The 17,284-nt window shown below is 42.1% G+C and overlaps 1 protein-coding gene across 4 annotated transcripts in view; it reads left to right on the forward strand.

The window, feature by feature from the left end:
- Positions 1–17,284, forward strand: part of DPP6 (dipeptidyl peptidase like 6) — a 524,565-nt gene that overhangs the window by 268,710 nt on the left and 238,571 nt on the right. The gene's annotated exons all lie outside the window — the stretch shown is intronic.

Genomic DNA, 17,284 nt, shown 5'->3' on the forward strand with positions numbered 1-17,284 from the left:
GCTGAGGTCAATGAGGGCATTAGGAGACAAGACTAGGGAATGACAGATGAGGTTGTCATTGCAAAAAGCCTCCATGAGTTCTGTGCCATTAGTATTTAGAGAAAAAGCTGAAGGTCATATCAGAGACTAGAATACATTTTCCTGGGGGCAATATGAAATGCTGAAAGGTTTTATGATTATGTCAGAGCAGATAGTTTGGCAATTAGAGCAGTTAAAAATTGTCAAGGTGTGGGATCCACATGAGTTACATCTGAGAACTGAGATGAAAGTAGCAAGTGGAATTGAAAGCCTTGGCAGATATTTTTTTGGTCCATCTCCAAGGGTGGGGTGGTTGGAGAGGATTGGGCAGCAGGGCTGATGTAGTTGCTATATATAAGCAGTGCTCATGAAAAATCCAGTGCCAAAGCAACACTTTGGTAAGAATATGAGTGATAGGGGATATTTTGCTTGGACTTAGGAAAAGGGAGCTCTTGGCTTATAAATTCACCTGACTTTCTGAAACACGTTATTGCGCCAGAAGACAAATGTCAAGCAAAGTCCGTAATTTATCTGACTTTTCTGAAAGCATAGCATGCAAAATATCGATCTGCTTAATAAATGCACATTATCTCCTGAAAATGACTGAAAATTAGCTCAGGGAGAACAAATAGTGTCAGTAACACTGCAGAGGGATAACAGAAACCCAAAGAGCAAACATTGTGCACGATCTGTTTGCATCAGGTGCAAATCCTTGGGCAGCACTTTTCTTGCTTTGAGCTTCAAACTTAAAATGTACAGGAAGAAGAAGAAAACCTTGTGCTTCCTTGTGCCAGGTACAGTTACCTTGAGGGGCAGAACCAGCACAAGCCATTCAAGGCTGTGCAAGTGTTTAGACTGTACAAAACTTTGTGTCCACTGTTGGCAGGGGCTGCCCCTCAGGCACGATTCTGGATCAAAGGAGCTCAGTTCTGTCAGGGTGATGATTGGCCTCACAAAGTATTTATTATGGCAAACTAAATTATTTCCAGCACAGCTGAATGGGATGTCAGCAAATATTTGTTAGAAGATGAAGAATGCAGTGTGATAGTTTTAGTGTTTCCCTCTGTGCTGGGCTCCTTCCCCAAAGAGAATTCCTGCTCCTGGTGGAGATGGAGCAACAGCAATGGGCAGCTGTCCATCCCTTTCCTGTGTGTGATGTTTTCCTTGTCTCTTCCCCTTTCACAGTGATACAGGTCAGTACTAAATTGACCCTGTGTGTCCCTGTGAGGCAGTAGATATTAAAAGGGACACCATTTTTTTTCCTTCCCACTTTTCGTTCTAGGGGTGTCCTATCTTCTTTTGCAGACTGAAAAAGCAGTAGGAGGTCTCTTGCAGGTGAGATTTTTATTCAAAGTGGGATCTGCCCTATGGTCTAGATGGAGCACACCTCCCATACATACCTGTGCTGCCAGACAGCCTTCTTGCACTGACCCAGCAGGAATGCAAATAGGAATTGTGAGTACTCAGCCCCTTCAGGGATTCCAGTTGTGGTAATCTCCTCCTCCAGCATAATCTTCATAGCTGAACCACTGTTAATGTGTTTGCTATTCATCTGTTGTAGCATTTAAATAGTAATTATTAGTGGCATGTTCTTTTGGGTGATCAGCCCAAAGCTGTGGTGCAAGAGTGTGACCTTGAGATTTCCTACAGACAATGGAAATTAGTTGATAATGGACAAGAGTAATTGCTTGGATGACAGTGCACCTCTGGAGCTACATCACCACAATACATCACTGAGGCCAGGAGCTTAGCAGGACTCAGGGAAAAAAGGGAATTAACAAAATGCAAACAAGATGTTGAAATGCATTAAAAATGGGACAGAGATTAATACAGTGGGTAATTATAATGTAATTATATAAATATAATTCTATAAATAAGCACTGTGGTTTCACTGGGAATGTTCATGCAGGGCTGGGCTCAGAGGTGCCTGATGAGTATGTTTAGGAGCTCAAATAAATCTTGCTCATTGGAGAATTCTTAAACAGTGGTGTTATTTAGTTTTGGAAAGGAGACCACAAGGAGGACATCAAAGGTGTCCTGCCAGGAATCCTCAATTTTTGAGCCCTTTTCCCTCACATTAGAAGAGGATGAAGAAAGGAAATGGGACTAAAGAGAATATCAGAACATCTTTTCCCCTTCCTCACATGCAGATGGTTATGGCCATTGATGAACAGATGCACAAGGAGCTACAGAGAGGGAGAAACCAGGGTAGCAAAAACCAGAGCAATGACATTCCCCACCCAGACTCCTGCTAAATAAATGTCCAAATATTTCCCTGTGTCTCTTGAAGTCCTGCTGCAAGGCATGATCCTGGGAAAACAGAAGCTGCTGAACAAGTCAAAAGTCTGACATTTCTAATATTTGAGTTCAAATTGAATACACAGATTTGTTTCTCAGACATGAAACTTGTTGTCACAAAAGGAGATGAGAGATGAATTCTCACAGATTTGGGAAGAATATAGAAACATCAAAATTAAGAGTATTGCTGTATTTCTGATTTGCAGAAGCACCTTTTAGGTGGGATAGTCAAACTCCATGACTAAAGTTAAAATTTAAGTATTGGGGATGAAGATAAAAGCTAGACTGGAAGCACAGCATCCCTCCTGGTTTTTACACTTCCTGGAATTAATTCTGTTTTCTACACATTGAATTTACCCACTTGTATTTCTAGTCAGGTCTTCTGTGTGCTCCTGTGTTTACATGAACCAAAAAAACATTCACAATTATCAGCATAAAGATTAGAAATATATAAAAAGAGCTTTTGGAAGGAATACTAATAACAGAGAATTTGTGCCTTTATGCAGGTTTGTGAAAGTGCTTTTGCACTTTAATCTGGCTGATTCTGGCTGTCATAATACAAGCTTTATTAAACTGATCATTAGCTTGATCAATGTAATGTGTTTTGTGGTTTTGATCTTGCTTGCTGCTGCAGATATATCCTTCAATCAGAAATGGCCCCACATATGAGGTGGCTGCACTTGCAGGCTCCGATTTTATTACAACATTTGCCAGACAGATGCACTCAGGCCATTTAGTATCACTTTATCACAGATAGCAAAAGCACAACTAACTACAAAAACACAAAATGTCTTTAAATTTTGCATATTGGAAACTAGTTAAAATTCACTTTTGACCAGGGGAGTCTTCTTCAAGCTGAGAAGAAAATGTAAAATGTATAATTTCATTACCCCGCATTAAACTTCTATTTTTTCCTTTAGAGTTTCACTAGCTAAATCAGCATGACCAAAATCCTCTCCACTTGCTATTCTTTTTTTTTTTTTTTTTTTTTTTTTTTTTTTTTTTTTTTTTTTTTCTTTAATGGGACTCAGAAATGGATAATATTTCCATGATTTTTCCATTCCCTGGTTTTACTGCTGGGACAATATTGTTTCTGTTATGGCTTGTGAGCAGTACTTTGTATCTGCTCTTAAACAGATCTGATGCATGAAATGATGATGTTCCTGTGCTTTCTCAGGCTTTGAAGTTATTAGAGCTAAATATTGTCAAGTTTGCTAAATGTTTAGGTGAACAAGCTGCTGTACTGTCAGACCTGAATGTGCAAGAAGTAATAATCCAAATGAAAAGGAAAAACATATCAGCATTTAAAATAAAGGAAAAGAGTGCTGGTATTTTAAAAGAAATGTATTTTCAGGTCTCTTTATCTCTCTACTGGGTTTTGCTCTTTTTGTTAATGAAGTCAAGCTTTCCCCTTTCCTCAGGAAGGCCAGAAATTGATTTTTTCCTTTTTTTTTTTTTTTTTTTTTAAATAGAATTTGAGCTTCTCGCATGCCTCACTGTGTGAGAACTTTAAAGAAATCTCCACACATCAGTCTTTCCTGATTTAGTTTTATCTTCTAGCAACCTCTCCAAACATGCTTGTCTGCACTATCCTATCATAAACACTTCCCCTCTTTATAAATGTGTTTTAGTCCTGAGTAAGGGATCTATGGCTGAAGAATCCTGGAAAAAACAGGCTGGTGCTATTCCCTGGTGTCTAACATGTCATTAGGGTTTGCTGTGCCTCACATCACCCCAGCACTGTTGGAGTTTCCATAGTGGGGAAAGCAATTATTGCCAGTTTGCCTTGTAAATGTTGAAAGGCATCTGCTGTTCCTCTGAGGTGCCTGGAGAAATGGAAATTGATGCTGATAATAAACATGATTATAAAGAAGGTTGCTGCAAAGTCTCCTGATCTGTAAGGGAAAAGTGACATTTTAAGGGCTGTGCTGTGGATATAATGAGAATTGGTATTGGCTTTTAAGCCATCATCCTGAGGCTGGGATGGATGTTTGATAAAGTTCCACTCATTATGAGACTCTATATTGCAAAAAGTTTGTGTTTATCAAAGTCCACGATGGCACAATGGGTTAGATTGGAAATTCTTTATTCCTGCATCCCATTTGCAAACCTCTGGATCTGAGTTTTCATTGGAACTTGTTGGTTTTTTAATGCATAAAGGTGTCAAAGACCTTCCCTTTGCAAACTCTCCTAACTCCAGTAAGGCCAGTCCAGGCCTTCATCAGGGATCTGCTGGGTTGCAAAAGACAAAGAAAAATGAATATCTGGGTTTGGTGCAAAGGTTCTGGCTTGATGTGCCTGCACAATCGAATCTTGAAAGCAGTAATGTCAAAGTGGAATAGGATAAGAACACATTCTATAATATTTGTGCAACCTGATAGTTTATGTGCCAGGTATTTATTCTGAGGTCATGAAATACCAGCTTTTAAATTAGAGACAGCTTGGTGCAAATGCCAGTGATAAAAAAGTCCAGCTGAAAATAACATTAAATAATTACTGTGAAATAAAATGACTATTTTGAAGTTGTAATTGAGTTTGATGTATCGTGATTATGTTATTGGTAGCAGTTCATGGCTCATCCAACGTTATTATTGCAGAATCAATGTTTCCATTTAATGTTATCTGGATCATTGTTGTCATCTGTGGTGCTTAATTGAATAAAACACAAGATTCACTTGGAATAGATGCAGATAGAAAGTACTAAATTTCTCAGAGGAAGAATGTTTTCACTTTGTTTAACCCAAATCATTAGTTTATTTGCAAATATAATGGATACTGGCTTGAAGAGTACATTAAGCAAGACAGCCATAACAACAGTATTAGATTTATGGTAGATGAGTGTAAATAGTGCAGTATTAACTGTAATGGATTCTGGACTATAAATCCACCACCACATCCCACTGGGCAGGATCAGGAGCCTTATTCATGAATCACTCTTTAGATGTGCATTGTACAAGAGGAAATAAACCCTGGACTTTGAAATACCTCTTGATACTTAGCACAGAGTTGCACATTTTGGTAATTCTGAGCTGCAGGGTAAATCCAGATCTCAGCCCCCACAAGGTTGTGGTCTTGGGGTCCAAGCCCAGCACTGAAAGTGGAAAGAGACTGCTGAGTTTGGTGGAGGTTCCATCAAATCTCACCTGCCAATGAGCTCCAGCTGTGCAGGGAACTGCACATTTTAAATCCTTGCTCAACCCAAACTGAGGTGTAACATCACCAAAAGCTACTGAACGTGACCCATTCAATCTTTCTGTATGCAGGAAGGGTACAGAGATGCAATGCTGCACACAAGGAAAGATTCTTCTAACAGGGTGCTTGAAGTGAGTACAGGAAAAATAAATCTCTGTCCTATGTGTAGAGAGAAAGTCACTGATAGTAAAAATGATCTCTTCAGGAGCAGGCAGCAGTGTGCTGTGCAGGTGGCAGCCAGAATACTCTCACTGGGACTGTAAGGTGTTTCCTGCAGGGTCTGTTCTCTTGAAAACTCCTCCAGCCCAAAGCACAGGGAGCCTCCAGCTGTGCAGCTCCTTGGTGCTGCTGTAATACAAAAACTGCATGAAAAGAAAAAGGCTCTTTTTCATTTAGTTTCATTACAATGATCTTATATGGTGGCTGTATTGATAGTATGCAACCATACTACAGACAGTTCTCTGAATAGATGCTTTTTTGATTTTGACTTCAGCATACAAAAAATGGGTGTTCCTTTTTTCTGTGTCAGCATTGCACTCCTCTGACTGTGTAAGGAGGCTTCAAAAATGATGTGCCTTGCACTAACAGCCACTTAGAGCCACTTCACAGAGCCAGAGGAACACCAAGGAGCTTCAGTGCCTGGGAGAAGAAGATGCACAGGATTTTGCAAGGGTGGAAGCTTTATCAGACTTTTATGCAATCAATTATCTCTGATTACAGAAATTTAAATCTCATTTACAGTGCAAAATCTGACAAATATACTTAAGTTTCTGTATCCCAGAAAAGGATTCACCCCAAACAAATTAACTATCCCTTTTCCTCATGGAAGAAAAGTCAAGTGATGTTATGGTATCATGTTCCACAATTCAGTGTCAGCTCTACATTTTCAGCAAAGGCCTACCTGCCTTATAAAGGGCTTTTTCTACCATCTGTGTTTGCCTAAACTTCTGTTAACAAGCCATATTGTTATTGGGGAGAAAATTAAATCTGTAGAACAGGCTTCTCTAAGGGAGCTGTCTGAATCCTCTGTGCTGCTGGAGAATTCTTCTGTATCAAGGAATGTGAGACTGCAGAGTTTATTTAACAGTGAGATACAAAAGAGTTTATTTTATTGCAATTCATGCAATCCTAATGAACCACTTGATAAGAAAGTATTAAAATGTAGTGCTGGATGGACTGTAAGTGGATATTTATTTGCCTTTTACCACTACCACACAGATGAACCAACAATCTCAGGCTGGAACTTAATGGTTAAGATGAACTGTTTAATCAGGTCTGTGGCATTGTGCTGCCACTATTGAAAAAAAACACCAATTGAAAGCATCCTTGCAAGACTATAACTGCTATTTTTTCTAGTTTTTAATCATATGCAGCCTGTCTCTGGCAGCTATGAAGGGAGGAAAAATGTTGAAAATAGATTTATTTATTTTGGAAGGCCTGTCTCTTCATTTCTGGACATAATTAAAAGCCTGATCTGTTGGTTAGAATTCTCCCATGTACTATGACTTTTCTTTGACTGCTGGAAGGGGCAAAGTGTTCAGTCCAGGCACTTCTGAAGAATGATGTCAGTTAAAGCTTTGTACAAGTTTCCCTTTCATGCTGAGCTCAGATACATTGCCCATCAATCTCATCATTTTCTGCTCATGTTAATCTTTTCAGAACAGCTTCTGCTTGTTCTGGTGTCACCAAACTGCAACTCAAGGTGAGAATTAGTTAACTTGGTGCTCTGGATTGCTCCATAAGGCAGATGGACTAGATGGATTTTTTTTTTTAAGTCTTTTTTTTAGAAGTTCTTGCAGATTAAGCCTCTAAACATCCCATCCTGCAGTCACTTCCCACACCAGTAGAAGTCTTGATCTACAGAGATGAACAATAGAAATAAAAAGACTGCTGATTCCATGAATAAATATAAGCCCTAAGCTGCCTTATTATCCCTGAATAATATGTCAAAAAAGTTGTCTTTGGTTAATATTTGTAATAAAAGGCTGGTAGTGTTCTCAGGACTGATGAAATCTGCCCCTTCTTGTTTCAAAAATTCTGATTAGCTCAACAGAGAATGCAGTGATGGGTGATGGAATTTTTTTCTAACATAAGTTCATGTATGGATGGGAAACTTTGTGAGCTTTCCAAAAGCAACACATTGCAGAGATTTCACAGGTGGAGTTGGGACTGACCCTGGGGTTTTCAGAGCACACTGCTTACAGCAAAGCCTGATCTGAACACATTTTACTGATCTGGTGCACACCTGGGTGGGTGGGTTCTAAATGCTTCTGCATCTGCTCTTGTAACCAGGGTGGGGTAACAGCAAGGAGGAGGAGTGGGGTCAGTTTTGTCTCTTTGTGACTTTGGTGTTGTATTGCAGCATATTCAGGCAGTCACAAGAACCACCTGTATCTGATTTTATACATTTTGTGCACTCTGCACATGAGTGTACATATGATGAGCATATTTCATATGTCCAGTTACATGAAATTTGAGGGGTGTTTAAATGAGACATGCATTAATTATCTGTGTCAAGAAAAACAGCTCACTCTGGTTTATTTTCTCCCATTCTAGCTCACATTTCATACTTGTGTGATTTCCTAAGGGTTTCATATTCTTATAAGGGTGAAAAGTCCACATTCCTGCATAGCTTTGTGTAACCATCTTATGGAACTTTCTATTAATCTAAAAATATCTCAAAATCCCTTCTTTGTGCTATTTTCTAAACTAAATGAAATCACAGATTTTTTTTTGTGCAAGAATTCAGAGGCTCACAGCTGTAAGCTACTTTGAAGTGTTTGTGTCATTATTTCTACTTTGCTGTCTTCAGAATATGGTCAGAGATACCAAATCAAACAATAATGTAAGGAAAACTGTGTTGGAGACAAGCTCACTAGTGAGAGTTATAGAAAGGATACATTTATTTTGGGTTGAGTGTGGGAGCTCATGATTAAGTACATCAGAGTACCTGTGCAATGTTTTGGGGAGGCTGTACTGTATTTTATTCATATTAATAAAAAAGAGTGAAGCTCTGTAAACTGTGTTGGGGCAATCTCAAAGTAATACTGAGTCAGTGTGTTAAACAGAGGTCCTCAGTCCCTCAGTGAATGTTGCTCATCACTCTTAGGACCCTTCAGCAGCACTCAGACCTCCAGAGCCATTCCCTGTGCCTCAGCCTGGCTGTCAGACCTCAAAGGAACAAACATCTGGTGGGAAGGCACAGGGAGGAGTCTTGGCAAGAGACTTTTTATGCTCCCTGTACATCTTGTTCCCATCTCTGCTGCTGCTGATCTTGTGCAGTCACAGCAGACAGTGTGGGCAGGGTTAGGGACCCTTTGTCATTTCATGTAGAGGTGTGAGGGTTTTGTATTGCTGAATATCTGCTGGGTCTCTGTAATTAATGAATATTGTCAATGCCAAATAAAGGCTGTCTTGTCCCTTTTTAGAGGTCTTTTGCTGTGCTCAGAGCCCTGCTGTTTTCCTGTAAGATGTATAGGGTATACAGATGATATACATCTCTTCTGCATTAATTTTCTTGTGTTACAGGTAGATCAAATAAATACATGAGAACAGGACTTCACTATCACATTACTTGAATTATTTATTTTATTTAGGTTTGCATTCAGGCAGTTTTGTATTGTATGTATTTGTACGTCATGCTGTAGAGTTTCCACTTTCTTTACTGTGTCATCTGGCTACAAGTGAGTTGGGAATCTGGTTTGGTGCAGTATCCTCAGAGCTGAAGGGGACCTCTCTGAGGCATGTAAACAATGACAGTACTGGCATGCTTCTGGAAATGAAAGCTCTCTAAGGTGGTACAAATGGCACATCAAAACTGCTGGTCAGTTTTTAAAAAAAAAATAGAGCAAGGCATTATTCTTATTTCTGATTTCTTCATCACAACAGAAGCAGCTCTTGAGGTTACAACAGTAATAAACCAATTCTATTCACCTCCTTTATCTATTTTAGTAAACACACACTTTTACCTCTGCATCAGGGGTTCTGAGTGGGCCTTTCCAGTTGGCCCATTTTCCATAAATTGCATTTCCACTAGAGGGCATTCAGCATACCAGTAACACGTTTTGTCTGCCCTTTGGGATAGGAGCAGGTACTGTGCAAGACCTGCAGTCCTGAAAGGTGAATGCAGGGTGAGTACTGAGGCACAGGGGGGGAATTGAGTGAGGTGACATGAATCTGTGCATGACTTGTTTTATCTGCTCAGTAGAGCTTTGCCCAAGTGTTGTTTTCTGCCTCTTCCTTCCACCTTCAGACTTGAGAACAGCAATCTGAAAACATTGTGGGTTTGTCTTCTCCAAAAATAAAGACATGAAGCAGACAGGAAGGGCTTTGGGTCCCTTTGTGCCTCTTTTAGAGAAGACAAGTGTTGGCAGTGTTTTCATTGTTCAGACTCTTGAGGAGGTTATTTTAGGTTGGTGGAAAAGCTTATCTACCACAGAGCTAGCAGGAATACAACAACATATGCTTACCACAGCAGGTTTAATCCCAAGAGATCTAAAACACTTGATAAAAAACACACCAGCATACAAACCCTCATAGTCATCACAGTCCCCACCAGAAACTGGGGGCAGTGATCATCCATTTACACATCCATTTAACAGGTCATTATTTTGCACAGCCTTATTATTAAAAGTGTGTGGTTCGTGTTGGCTCATGTTTTGAGTTCAAGTATTTTTTGCTGCTTTTTTTTTTTTTTTTTTTTTGTTAAAGATGATATAAAAGTAAATGAAAAATCACAACCATTGCGATGAAAAGTGTACTCCATAAAACAAATGCTTAAAAAGCCACTTGCTCCAGCTGCAGCTTTTATGTATACGAGGATCTCTCAGGCAATGTATGTGCTTACATAGGAAGTCTTTCACAACATTTACATTTAAACCAGTCATCATCTTATATGCAGATCATTTATTCATCCTATAAATCACTTTGGAGCTAAAAATGAAGATGAGGCTCTCTCTTTTCCAAGCAGTAGGCTGCTCAACAGCCTAATATGTTTGCAGCTGTTGTGAAGATGGGGATTCTCTGTTTGACAGTGATTTTGAGGGGGTTATTTTCTCATCCCTGGTGGTGTCTTTTACATTTTGTGACATGGATATTTCAGTTGAAAATATATGTTGTGGCTATGGAGGGAGGGAGGGAAGGAAGGAAGGAAGGAAGGAAGGAAGGAAGGAAGGAAGGAAGGAAGGAAGGAAGGAAGGAAGGAAGGAAGGAAGGAAGGAAGGAAGGAAGGAAGGAAGGAAGGAAGGAAGGAAGGAAGGAAGGAAGGAAGGAAGGAAGGAAGGAAGGAAGGAAGGAAGGAAGGAAGGAAGGAAGGAAGGAAGGAAGGAAGGAAGGAAGGAAGGAAGGAAGGAAGGAAGGAAGGAAGGAAGGAAGGAAGGAAGGAAGGAAGGAAGGAAGGAAGGAAGGAAGGAAGGAAGGAAGGAAGGAAGGAAGGAAGGAAGGAAGGAAGGAAGGAAGGAAGGAAGGAAGGAAGGAAGGAAGGAAGGAAGGAAGGAAGGAAGGAAGGAAGGAAGGAAGGCAATAAATAAATTCTTCCACTCCTAAAACAACAGTTAAAAAGAACACATACTAAGTCAATAAGGAATGAATTCAGCTGCTACCTAGAAATAACCAGGAGTGTGGGGGGAAAATGTCAGTGAATATTGATCCCTAAGAGCATGGGGAGCAGGAACACTAAGCCAGACTGTGAGGAGGTAAACTTTGAAAAAGCAATTTGGAGACTGTTCACAGCTGGCACTGAAGTTGGGGCCTCAGAAGTCTCTCTCACATGGATAAACAAGTGAGAAAGAGGCATCTGTTGCATTGCAGCTGCCAAGGTCACACCAGCAGGAGCAGGCAGAGGGGCAGAGAAAAGCCAGCAGCAGGGTCTGTATTCCTTGCAGGAATAACAATTGTGGCACTGCTCATCCCCTGCTTTTGAGACTGGGATGGTGCATTAAAATATACATACTGACTCCAAAAATAACCCCACAGAGGATTAAAAGTAATGTTTTTGAACAGTAAGAACTTCAACAGGAAGGTCTGACTATCAGCACACACACTTGATCTTATGGGTAAGGTGGGTGCAGAATCCAGAAGTGAGGAGGGCACAGGTACCTGCTGTGCTCCCCAGAGTCACACTCCAATTCAGGCAGGAAAGTGCTGTGCTAAACAGCTCTAGCTGTGCATGAAAGAGCAGACTCCTTCACAGCTTGCATGCCTGTGTTGTCTTATTTGTTTACCATGAACTGTGGGGTCCTGGAACTCGGAGCAGCAGTGAGAAATGGTAAGCAGCAGAATATAACTTCAACCTATTATAGTAATTTTAAACCACTTTCTCCTGCTCAAGATTAAAAAAAAACCAAAAAGCAACTTAGTGGAGCTTTGGTAATGGACAAATAGTAACAAACAGGATTATTATGCAGACACACAAGTTGTTCTTGCAATGCCCATTGTCTCAGTGTCCCCTGCTGCCACATACCTACTGTCTCAGATAGCAGGAGTTCTCATGCTTGTGGGAACATTTTGAAGTGTATCCCCTGCAGGAACAGATACTCATGCAAATTGCTAATTAATGGCATTGACTGAATAAACTGGATTTGATCTGTTAAATGAAAATAGCACACCAGATTGCTTTCTTAATGATTTTGGTCATGCATAGTGGATATTGATGTATTTTTAACTGTAAGTATATTCATAATCTGTTATTGCCTCTAGTCCCTTCACAGAGCCTTTGAAATCTGGAAAATTGTCCATCTGAATGGATCCCTAAGACAGAGAGGTTTTCAGTGGAGCCTCTGAAAATTCCTCTGGACATAGAGACTCCCCCATGACTAACCCTTGGTAGAACCAACATGTTGGAGACAACCAGAGAGGAGAAACAGTAGCAGGGCTGATGCAAGATAAAGCTAATTAGTGCATATCCTTAAAGGCCAAAGATTTTCTTTATTTTATAATACAATTAGTGTTGGGATGCCTGTTGACAAACTGAGAAATCTTGCCAAGGTTAGGGATGAACGTGGAACAAGACTAAAGTGGTTTTTTCATCTCCTAATAGGAGCTATTAAGAGAAGCAGTGCTGGGGATGGTGTGTAGGCAATAGAGATGCTCTGCAGCCTTTGTAGGAGTAGGGCTGATGTCAGCTGATCTCCCATCCAATTCCAAATTCCAGCTGGGGATTTTGCTGTGCAATAATGTGATATTAGTGTTGTCACATTTTTGGAGAGGGGCAGGGCACAAACTGTGCTTTCTGAACAAAACAAAATTAAATTCTCGCTCTCCAAAGCTTATTCAGATGAGCACAGAACAGAAATCTCCAGAATGAATAGCCAGAATGCCTGCCTGCTTCTGAAGCATATAAAGCATAAACTCCTGTAAAAAGAGTTTCTAACCATGCAGCCTTCCTGCATTTAGAGCTTTCTGTTCTCTGGCATTTTCTGTATGAGGAGCTCTTGACCTCCAGAGGGATCTGCAGAGGAGGACACAGCCCCCTCTGACTCACTGCACCTGAGCCAAACAGGTCCAGAAGGAGAGGGGCTGTGCCACTGCATTTTGTGTGGATGAGATGTTGGCACTGGGGCTGAGGAGGGGTAGATGGTCACCAGCATACCCTGGCACATCTTGGGACCATGGACATCTTGATTTTTACAGACCCTTCCCTCTTGTTCCTCTTTGAATTTCACTATGAAAATTGGAATGGTGGTGCAACAGGGCACTAAAGGTATTTTATTATTGCAAAGGTATTTTATCAGCCTTGGAGATTGAGGGGATTTACCTTTTCTGGAGTGTGCTGCTGGTGTTAGAAGGGCATTGTTCAAGGAGATCTCACACCATTGCTGCCTCCACACCTTGGAAAGCAGCACCAATACACACTGCTCCCCTTGTATCCTGTGTGCCAGTTTTGACCAATCTTTCAATGACTGAATCCTAAAATCCATGGCTGCAACCTTTTTTAAGGCTTGTCTCACTTTTCTCATAATGGATGCCTGTGCTGGCAGAGTCTGTCTCTCTCCCTGAGTTGTCTTTAAAACCTCTACTGCCTATATAACTGTCCTAAAAACCTGTAGCCCTTACACCTTTTCCTTTGTAACGTACCTCTGAGTAGATTTTTCTCTTGCCATGTGCTTTTCTGTGCCTTGTGTCCTTCCTGAACTGAGAGCAAATCAGCCAAACCAGTGGGAACTGTCAGCAAGTGGGAAGCTCAGAGGGGCTGGATGTACAAAACCACACTGTGTGGTGTGTTCTGCTGGAGGTAACACATCGCTGCACCCCAAATACTAATGGTACTAATGCTTAAACCCCACCAAAGATATGTAGCTCTCCATGAGATCTGGTCATTATCTGGAGAAGGGAGTACATTAGCAGGCTGTTCAAATGTATGGTTAATCAAATAGAATTAATTTCTACCCACTTTGCCCACTGGCTTCAACTTGATGTGGCAATGAAAAGGGAATAAATAACCCAGTGCGGTAGAGCTAAACCCCGAGGTTTCAATGGAGCAGAAGGATTCTGCCTCCAGTGACTGTACCTGCTGCTGGAGGCTTCTCACTGCTCTTGGTTGTGCTCCTGGAACAGATGTGTGCAGCTGGAGGGCTCACTGTGAGCACAGGCTGCTGTTGTAGCACACAGGGAGTAGGAATGCTCTGCACTGACTCCTGAGAGCCCATTCCTGCTTCCCATGGATGAGCTGAATCTGGACACCTCTACCCCCCTGGAAGGGCAGAAGCAAGGATGGCCTTGCACCCTGATCTGCTTAAAAATGTTTGGGAGCAGTAACAAACTGCTCCTTTGGCTATAAAGAATTGCTGTAATGCTTCATCACAGGAAAAGGTGGCTGTGCTTTAGCTCCTAGGAGTTCACAAGTCTTTGTGGTGATGACAGGTTGAGCTTTTGTTCCACCTTATCCTCCAGAGCCACTGGAACATTAATTCCTCTATGCAGTGTTCAAGGATTTCAACAATCTTTGAGCAGGAAGAAGCTTTGTGGTGACTTTGTGAACTCCAAGGGGAATTTAAAGAATGATCCCAGACCACAGTCTTGTTCCTGCCAGTCTCGGGAGAACCAAGCACTTCCCTTCTGACAGAAAATGCTCTAGGACATGTGTGACTAATTTGTTAAAAGGTAATTAAAAATTATCTGTATTACTGCAGTGCTGCATGATTTTGTTGAAACAAGCACTCTGGGTGAAGATGAGTTGAGAAGCTGGGACAGTTCCTTTCAGCTGTTGCTGGTTGCTGTCCTGGTGGGAGGGAATTGTCTGTCTGTCCTGCTGTGGGGCCTGAGGAGGAGATTGCTGTCAAGTGTGGGGCTGGCATTCATGTGCTTGTAGCTGGCATTTGCAGCTTGGTTAACAAGGAGACTCTGTGCTCACAGTGGGCTCCTGAGCTGTCCCAGTGGTGGCACAGTGTGGATTGCATGGACTGATGGAGGATGCTCATGGGAGGGATGCAGTTTGTGTGGGCAGGGAGTGAGTTTGGGCATTGACACTGTCACATGCCATGGGCAGGGAGTGGAGACACTGTGTCTGTTATGGGTAGTAGAGATTGAACAGGCTGCTGTGGTTTTGACCCTGGCAGGGAGGAACAACCTGCTCCCTGTATCCTTGTGATCAGCTGGGATGCTGTGGAGAGGGAAGTTTGTACTCCCAGGGTCCTTGTCTGCCAGTGCCCCCTGCCCTGCCCCAAATGAGACTGTCAGGGACCCATCCTTCTGCCTGCTGGCTTTGGCAGACACAGATTCTTGTCCTTTGATAGGGGTGTATTAATCTTTCATCTGTGATGACTCAGCCAAGCAACTGGTACCCTAACACAGCTCAGAGGTCAGGAGGGACAGCCTCAGCCCTGCTAATGTGTGAGGAGATTATTCTCAGCCTGTGCTAATGAGCATTTCTGAATGGCAGTGGCCACTGCTTCCTCCTCCAGTGTCTCCCCAGGAGGTGTTTGGCAACCTCAGAACCCCTTTGATCAAGGCAGGAGGGTGACAGAGAGCTTGAGGATGTCACTGCCCCTGCTGCCACATGCTCAGGCAGTGAGCAGCTGGTGGCCAGCTGAGGGGATGGACACCCTGCCCTGGTCAGGGGTGACAAGGAGGTGCTGCCAGGCACAGAGATCAAGGCATTTCAGAAACACTGGGGTAGCTGTGCCAAGCACTGGGAGCTGCATTAAGAGCAGCAGCCTCCTAATGCATCCATGAAATGAGGCTCAGCCACATGCATTTGCATAGCTAACTGCTGGACTAATTAACACAATTAACTTCTTGTGTGTCCAACAACAAGCTTAGTGGGAAAAAAATCTCCGTTGTAAGAGAAAGTGGCCATTTTCAGAAAAACAGTGAAAACTGTCTAAGTTGTTAACTGTGAAAGAATTGAATCTGCATGGGGAGGGCATGCACTGCAATTAAGTTTAGGGATTGCCAGTGTAGGTACTGAGGGGTCAGGGACACAGTGAATGGCCCGTGTTTTAAAAGGGAATCTGTTTTACAGAAATTTCCAGCATGTATGCTGGAGGATTTAAAAAAAAAAATTAACCAACTAAACAACAAAAATCCCACAACCAAAAATAAACCCCAAAACCAACACACTGATCCCAAATACAGTTTTGTTTCATTTGAATTTCTCTTGGAAAGAAAAATAGCAGAAATGTAGAGTAAAGCAAGCCTTCATTACCACTCACAACAGGTGGAAAAGTAGACCAAGCCAACTGGAAAATTCAAACTGGTCCACTTATATAAAACCTTGAAAACAATTCTGTTCTGATGGCTGGGGAAAAATGTGTGAACAATAACCTCACCATAAACATTTAGAAAATATTGAGACCTAAACTACAGGGACTCAAGAGATGGAATTGCAACATAAGCTAGGACTGTGTCAGAGTATAACGCAGCAAGAAATCAACACAGGCTGTTAGATTTGAATGCAAGTTATTGTTTATTGTTAGAGAGGTGCTATTCACTTTTTTTTTTTAATGTGCTGTTGCCTGGATTGTGGCACCTGAGAAAAGGCAAGGTTGCCTAGTTTTCTACCAGCACAATTCTGTGTTGCAGATCTTTTACATCAGGACTCCCATGAACTCCTGTGAATGTCATGGTGAAAACACTTATGGAGTCTGAGTGGTGGCTTGTAGATATCTTTAGGAAAACCTGGCCTGCTGATGATCTGTTCCTGAACCAAGAATCAAAATTATCCCAGGTGTAAGGAGACATTGACTGTAGTGAATGTGACCTTGTACAATAAATCCCTGCTGTAAAACTGAGGATCAAATGAGGCATAATCAGTTCCCTGTCAGATAAACACTCTGATGTTCCCTTTGCTCAGCAGACTGAGCAGAGATCCCAGCAGCACGTGAGTGAGAGAACATTCAGCTTTACACATCCCTACAGCACTGGGGACAGCTCTGGGCTCCATCCTGGCTGTGCTGGGTGGGAGGTGAGGATGGGAGAAGCAGCAAAATGGCATTTTTGTGTCACCTGGTGTTGGGCTGAGAGGCTCGTGTGACCCTCAGGAAAACACTGAACAACCTCCAAGTTTTGTCCAGACATGTGAGGCCCCTCCTGGAGCTCTGGCACACCCAGTGTCACCTGTGCTGGCAGCAAGGTGGGTGAGCAGGCTCTGGAGGCTCCTCTGACAGTTCTGATGTGTTGGAGAGATCTCTGCTTCAGCAGAGGAGCTGTGCTCCTGTGTCACCTGCAACGTGACCTGCAGGGCAGCACAGGGACATGCACCATGGCCCTGTCACATCAGGGACACGGAGGGGCTGGAGAGGGCTGGGGGCACCTTTCACCCTTTGGCAGTGAGGGGGCA

Source organism: Erithacus rubecula (genome assembly GCF_903797595.1).
Source record: "Erithacus rubecula genome assembly, chromosome: 3".
Classification (NCBI taxonomy): domain Eukaryota; kingdom Metazoa; phylum Chordata; class Aves; order Passeriformes; family Muscicapidae; genus Erithacus; species Erithacus rubecula.